This window comes from Ahaetulla prasina, chromosome 2 (genome assembly GCF_028640845.1).
Source record: "Ahaetulla prasina isolate Xishuangbanna chromosome 2, ASM2864084v1, whole genome shotgun sequence".
NCBI lineage: Eukaryota > Metazoa > Chordata > Lepidosauria > Squamata > Colubridae > Ahaetulla > Ahaetulla prasina.
Window position 1 is genome coordinate 302,144,233 of NC_080540.1, and position 7,687 is coordinate 302,151,919.

Here is a 7,687-nt window from a genome sequence, read left to right on the forward strand (position 1 = left end):
CAACACAACACAACACAACTGACTCACACACAATGTAAAAGCAGCTGCACTTCACCCAAAATGGTCCTGTCGTGTCCCACTCCTCTGCTGACGGCCGGGTTGGGGAAGTCCATATCAGGCGTGCCTCTGCAGCTCTGCCAAAGTCCTAGCAAAGTTCTCAAGGCAGACAGGAGACCAGGAAGTGACTTCAGCAATCCAAGGTAGACTTTGCCTGACTCAGAGAATGCCAGAAAGCAGATCCTTTATATAGGCCATGGGGTGTGGCTCCATGACTCAGCACTTATCCAGGCCTGCCCCTCCCTTCCTTCTGTTGCCTCCGCCTATCCAGTCTTCTGATGCGAGGGTCACTCCAATCAGCTGTTGGTAATAAACCCTCCTCAGGCTCACATGCTGTGGAGGAGGGGGAGGGGTCTAGTTGCTCCGTTTGCCTGGGCATGGAGCCAGGGCTGGGGGCTGGAGGCACGGCAGACCCTTCTTCTTGCTCGGCCTGTCTGGGCATGGTGCCAGGGCTGGAGCCTGGAGGCATGCCAGGACATTCCTCAGCGTTCGGCAGGAGATAAGAGGGACCCGGCTGCGGGGAAAGCGAGCGAGACACAACACGCCCCTGCAACAAGAAGGAATCTCACACAACCACAAAAAGCTCAAAAAACAAGTTTTGCACTTTATAATCTGTATTTAACAGGGAAATCGGTCTATAGTGAACTTCCTGTAAACAAATTATATCCTGTTTTAATTTCTCCAATTTGTTAAGAGTTCTTTTCCTTTCCATTGCCAAATTCAATCCGTTTCTATTAATTGATGTTAACTTTATTTCTTCTTCCATGTTTTACTTGGTGGAGAAGGCCATAAGGGGTTTGTTATCTCCTGGAAAATGTCTGTAGAGATTCTCAGTCATCCAAGTCACGGTTGTCCCAAAGGTGCTTTTTTGAGAGGCAACTGGACTGTCTTGTTTTTTCTTTGAAGACGTTTCGCTTCTCATCCGAGAAGCTTCTTCAGCTCTGACTGGATGGTGATGGGGAATGGAAGGATTTATATTCCTTGCAGACAGCCGGTCATTTGCATCCTTTTAGAGGGTGCAAATGAAGCCCTTTGGAGGTCTGCCTGTATCCTCAGGGTCACCTGAGTGGTGCAAATGGTTCCTGTAGTCTGCAATTTTTCCTCTGGAAATCCATTCCTCCTCCCACACCATTCCAAGTGCGTTCATCTCAAACTGCATAGCTCAAAGTCTGTAGAGATTCTCAGTCCTCCAGGTCATGGTTGTCCCAAAGGTGGTTTTTCAGGAGGCAGCTGGACTTCCTTGGTTTTTCTTTGAAAAACCATCCAAGAAGCTTCTTCAGCTCTGAAGAGCTCTCAAGTCCAGTTGCCTCTTAAAAAAAGCACCTTTGGGTTTACAGGCCAGTTGTTGGACAGAAAAGTGAGCCCATTTGTGCATTGGAGCATTGGAATCTTCTGCCCAAGGGTCTCTCGATCTAGTGGTCTACCCCGCTAGGACCTGCCTGCATCAGTGAACATCTTCCTTTTGCCATAGACCAGGGATCTCCAACCTTGGCAACTTTAAGACTTGTGGACTTCAACTCCCAGAATTCCTCAGCCAGTTTTGCTGGGAGTTGAAGTCCACAAGTCTTAAAATTGCCAAGGTTGGAGACCCCTGCCATAGACAGTTTTTCACGAGCGATGGACTTGAGTCATCCCCCTGTAGAAGGAAGGAGGAGGACAAGGAAGAGAAGAATGGAAGGAAGAGAAGGAGAAGGGAGGAGAGAATGAAGGGGAGAGGAGAAGGAAAAGGGAGAAGGAAGAGAAGAAAGGAGAGGAGGATAGGTGGGAGAGGAAAGGGAGGAGGAAGAGGAACAGAAGAAGGAAGAGAAGGAGAAGGGGAAGAAAAGAGAAGAGAAAGAGAAGGGAAAGAAGAGAGGAGGAGAAAGGATAAGGAGGCGAAGCAGAAGGAGAAGAAAAGGGAGGAGAAAGAGAAGAAGGGAAAGAAAAGAGAGAAGGAGAAGGAGGAGAAGCGGAAGGGAGAAGGAGGAGGAGAAAGTGATGGCAGTAGATTATGGACCCTGGTCAATAGGGTATCAGGAAAAAAAGAAAGGATGACAACAACAATATTTATTACACACCTTCATGAAAGAATGGTGCAGATAAAAAAACGATCAGATAAAGAGTATCCTTTCCATTAAATCCATTCACGGCACCCGCCAACCGGCAAATGCAGCTTTTTTCAGCATGAAAGCAGATACCCCCCCACTCATCCACGCTCAGAGAAAGGCGCTCCAACATTGCGCAATATGCTTATAGCCCCAATGAATAGAAGCCTTGCTAATTAGAAAAAGCCACCAATCTTAATGACAATCGGCTCAATTGAAAGAATTAAATGGAATGGATCAAATAACCAGATGCTCCTCCCTCCCCCCACACACACTACTCGGATCCATAACTCTCCAAACTCTTATTTTAAAAGTTAGAGAACTTTTAGAGGTGAAGGGAAGGAAGACGTATATATCACTTCGCAGCCCTCTCTAAGCAGTTGACAGAGTCAGCCTCTTGCCCCCCAAAAATCTGGGTCCTCATTTTACCCACCTTGGAAGGATATAAGGTTGAGTCAACCTTGAGCCTGGTGAGATTTGAACCGCCAAATTGCAGGCAGCTGGAAGGCAGCAGAAGTAGCCTGCAGTATTGCACTCTAACCATGCACCACCATGTCTCTAAATGATGGCTTGTTCAGTAAATGTTAATCAAACAAGCCAAGAGTTGATCTGTTGATCCTATCCCCCGAGCGGCAGCACTTCAGCTGTTCAGGAACTTCCAGGAGTTTATTCAAGGAGGGTCAACAAAGTCAAGCTGTCCACCTTCTCTTTGATGGATGCTATGCAGGTGGTCTACATAAGAGGGCGGGGGGCTATGGTTGCATGTTCATAGCTGCTGTCAACCCGTGTGCGAAACCCCTAGACGCTTCCCCCTCGGAGGCCTGTTCGTGACCCCAGGGGAGACAGGATAGCGTCTCCCAATATTTGAGGGGCTGCCCCACAGAAGGAGGGAGGGGTCAATCTATTTTCCAAAGGCCAGACAAGGAATAATGGATGGAAACTGATCACCTGGAAATAAGGAGAAATTTCCTGACAGTGAGAACAATCAACCCACGGATCAGAAGCTGCCTTCGGAAGTTGTGGGAGCTTCCATCACTGGAGGCTTTCAAGAAGAGACTGACTGCCATTTGTCTGGAATGGTGTAAGGCAGCGGTCACCAACGGGTGGTCCGTCAGAAAATGTTGGTGGTCTGCAGAAAAAATATTTGCATTTTTTATATTGCACTAAATCAGCGGTTCTCAACCTGTGGGTCACGACCCCTTTGGGGATCAAATGACGATTTGCCAGGGGTCGCCTAAGACCATCGGAAATATGGGAAGTATACTTGCGAGTCGAAGAATCGCGTTCCAATGGTTGACTTCACAACCCAGCTGCAGGCTCTTCAAATCGCTAGCAGAATTCGGCTTCAGGCGCGATGAATTAAAAAAGAGAGAAATCTTTGCTCTGATGTCTCCCTCTCAAGCCAGCCGCAATCACTCCCAATCGCTAGCTTAATCTGGCTTCAGGCGCGATAAACTTAATAGGGGAGGAGTCTCCGCTTTAATGCCTCCGTCCTCAAGGCAATCGCAAGCAGTTCAGATCGCTAGCCAAAACGGCTTCAGGCGCGATAAATTCAAAACGAAAATAATTTTACGGTTGGGGTCGCCACATCGTGGGGAATTGTATTAAAGGGGTCGCAGCACTATAAAGGTTGAGAACCACTGCACTAAATACTACTTGTCTTTTTAAAAAATGCGTTATTAGTGGTCTGCAGGATTTAAAATTATGGATTTAGTGGTCTCCGAGGTCCGAAAGGTCGGTGACCCCTGGTGCAGGGTCTCCTGCTTAGGGCAGGAGTTGGACTAGATGACCTACAGTACATGGTCCCTTCCAACCATTTATCTGCTAAATGCAACTTAAACTCCGTTTTGTGCAAAGGTGGGTGGCTACTGCCCCCTGGTGGGCTTTGGAAACAACCGGCAGTAGAGCAGCAGAGGAAAACTTGTGGTGGAAAGCCGGTATTTTTAGCTGCAGGTAGTCCCGTACTTATGACTGGTCGCTTAGTGACCATTCAGAGGTGTAGCAGTCCTCCAAAATGGGACTTATGACCCAGTTTCCAAAGTCCACCCCCCCACCCCCCCAGGCACAACTGAATCTTGAGACTCGGCTAGCCTGTATTTATTATTGGACCGGGATATTTACGGGACCGCCTGCTGCCGACAGTTACCTCCCATTGTCCGGTACGTCCAGTGCGCGCTCACAGGGTCTTCTTAGGGTGCCGTCGGCTACTCAATGTCGGCTGGCGGCCCCCAGGGGAAGAGCGTTCTCTGTGGGGGCCCCGGCTCTGTGGAATGAGCTGCCGGTGGGACTCAGTCTCCTCCCTGATCTCCGGACCTTTAAATGGGAGCTCAAGACTTCCTTTTTTCACCAAGCGGGGCTGGCCTGATTGATTTTAGTATGGGGGTTTTTTAATGGGTTTTAATAGGGTTTTAGTTTTTGATAAAATTTTAGCTAATATTTTAAGTATACAGCGGTCGAATCAGATTTTTAAATTGGTTATAGTATTTTAATTTGTTTAGGATTTCTGTCGTTTTATTGGCTGTACACCGCCCTGAGTCTTCGGAGAAGGGCGGTATAAAAATATGAATAAATAAATAAATAAATAATGGCCATTTGTAGCACCCCAGGGTCATGTGAATGTGATTGATATTCTTACTGGAAACCCGGGTTTACTTACCGCCGTTTCTGAAGAAAACCAACTCATGGTGAACAATGGATTAACGAAAGGGCAGAAAAGCTTTTCCTGCCGGGTTAGACTGGAGACAACTAAATGAGCAGGGTAGCAAGATTTATTCTCGAAAAGCTCAGAAACCCCGTTAAACAATTCCAGCAACTGTCGTGTGTATGAAATACAAGCTTTGTTTAGAACGATGCACACGCCGTTTGCTCCAGCTTCCCCCCCACTCCCAGCGGCTGTGCCTAACTGGCCAACCGGTTCTCTTTAGGGCAGAGGATAGTTTCCATCCGTGTCTTCTTTGAGCCGTCTCTTTTTTGAGAATGTAAGAATGAACTTCCACGCAAAGGCCGGCCAGAGGAGGGGCTGTGGAACCTCTTCACGCTGGTGGGGTCCTTGGTGCCGTTACCATTTCACGTGTGGTGAAAAAGCAACACGTCTGTCTCAGAACGGGGGGGGGGGGGAAACATACTTCCTGGAACCAGATTGGCGCCGAACCTCCTGGGTTTTAAGGAAGTGAATGAAAAAGTGGAAATGGCATTTCGAGAAATCGGTAAGGACTCAACACAGGGCAGTCCTTGACTTACAGCCATTCATTTAGTGACCGAAGTTACAACGGCATGAAAAAGGACTTACGATTGTTTTTCACACTTATGAGCATCCCCAGGGTCACGTGATCAAAATTCAGTCACCGATCTGACTCACATTTACGACAATTGCAGTGCCCTGGAGTCCTGTGATCCCCTTTTGCGACCTTCTGAACAAGCAAAGTCAATGGGGAAAGCCAGATTCACTTAATAACCGTGTGACTAAGTTAATGAATTGCAGTAATTCACTTAATGGTGGCGAGAAGTCGTAAAACATTTGCTAGACCAATTCTTGAATACAGCTCGCCTGTCTGGAACCCATATCACATTTCAGACATCAATGCAAATGAACGTGTCCAGAAATATTTTACAAGAAGAGTTCTCCACTCCTCTGAAAACAACAAAATACCTTATGCCACCAGACTTGAAATCCTGGGTTTAGAAAACTTAGAACTCAGCCGCCTCCGACAGGACCTGTGTTTAACTCATAGAATCATCTATTGCAATGTCTTTCCTGTTGAGGATTACTTCAGCTTCAATCACAACAATACAAGAGCAAACAATAGATTTAAACTTAAATGTTAAAACGCTTCAATCTTGATTGCAGAAAATATGACTTCTGTAACAGAGTTGTTAATGCTTGGAACACACTACCAGACTCTGTGGTCTCTTCCCAAAATCCCCAAAGCTTTAACCAAAAACTATCTACCATTGACCTCACCCCATTCCTAAGAGGTCCGTAAGGGGCGTGCGTAAGAGCACAAGCGTGCCTACCGTTCCTGTCCTAATGTTCCCTTTCATTATATCAAATTAATATTACATACTTATGCTCATTTATATGCTTGTATATTATAGTTATTTTCATGCTTATGCTTATATATACTGTTGTGACAAAATAAATAAAATAAATAAATAAAAATATCTGCCTGTTCACCACCCTGAGTTCTTCGGGAGAAGGGCGGTATACAAATTAAAACATTATTATTATTATTATTATTATTATTAAAATGGGGCAAAGCTCACCTTGACAGCTGTCTCTGCTTAGCAACAGAAACTTTGGCCTCAATTGCGGTCGAGGACTTCCTGTAGGCTGAGTCTTCCCAGGCAGAATTCCCTCAAACGCAAAGGCCGAAGAGCATGATGGGAAAAATGCGTTTCCATTTGTTGGGTTGTGTGAATGCCTTCACTGTCAACTGGGTGTGAACCCCCCTCCACCTCCAGAGGGTTACCAATGAAGCAGCGCACGAAGTCTCTGCTGCCGAGAGTTCAAAGGTGGACATTTGCTTCTGCAGGAGTCCAAATGATGGAAATTATATCGATAAAGCTAGTCCTTCACCGACAACTGATTTCCGTTGCTAAGCGAGACAGTTAAGTGAGTCTTGCCCTATTTGATCACCTTTCTTGCCAATGTTGTTAAGTGAATCGCTGCAGCTCTTAAGCTAGCAACACGGTTGTTATGTGAATCCAGCTTCCCCCTTGACTTTGTCAGGTCGCCAAAGGTGATCACGTGACCCCAGGACAAGGGTGACATCTGAACCGGTTCACTGGCTGCGCATGCGCGCTATGTGCCGAACACATGTGCATGTGCAGTACGCACGTGAGGTGCAGGTGCACACCAAAAGGAGGAATGGAGTAAGTAGAACAGCGCACGGTGTGTGTGATCAGCTGTGGCACACAATCTTTTTTTTTTTTTACTTTTAAAAGCATTTTTTTTACAACCTATTCGGCCAAATAAAATGCTTTTAAAAGTAAAAAAAAAAAAAAAAAAAAGGCTCCGAGGATTGCATGGCTCAGCTGTGATCATCAGACCCTCTTTTTTTTTTACCTTTTAAAAGCATTTTTTAAAAGAAGCAAGCAGGCAAGCGGGTGACTGGGTGGGCATGGGCGGGGGGGGGCAGGGATTTTTGCTACTGGCTCTCCGAACCACCCGCTGTCATTGCTACCGGATCGGCCGATCCAGTCCGAACCGGGAGCATTTGAAATGTCATAAATAGGGAGTCAATTGTCAAGTGTCTAATTTTGATCATGTGACAATGGAGGATGCTGCACCGGCCATCTGAAAAGCAGTCATAAATCACTATTTTTAGTGTCAATGTCACGTCGAACGGTCACTAAAACAACTGCTGTAAGTCAAGGACTACCTGTGCATATACAATCTGGGCCAAATGTGCCTGAATCTCCCCAGTCTGCCCAACCCTGCAGGGAATTCACACAGAACCAATGTGTACAAGGGTGTCGTTCGTAAAGGCCTATTTTTGCAATCCTGCCCAGCGACAAAGAAAAACAGACACACAGAAAGCGCCAGG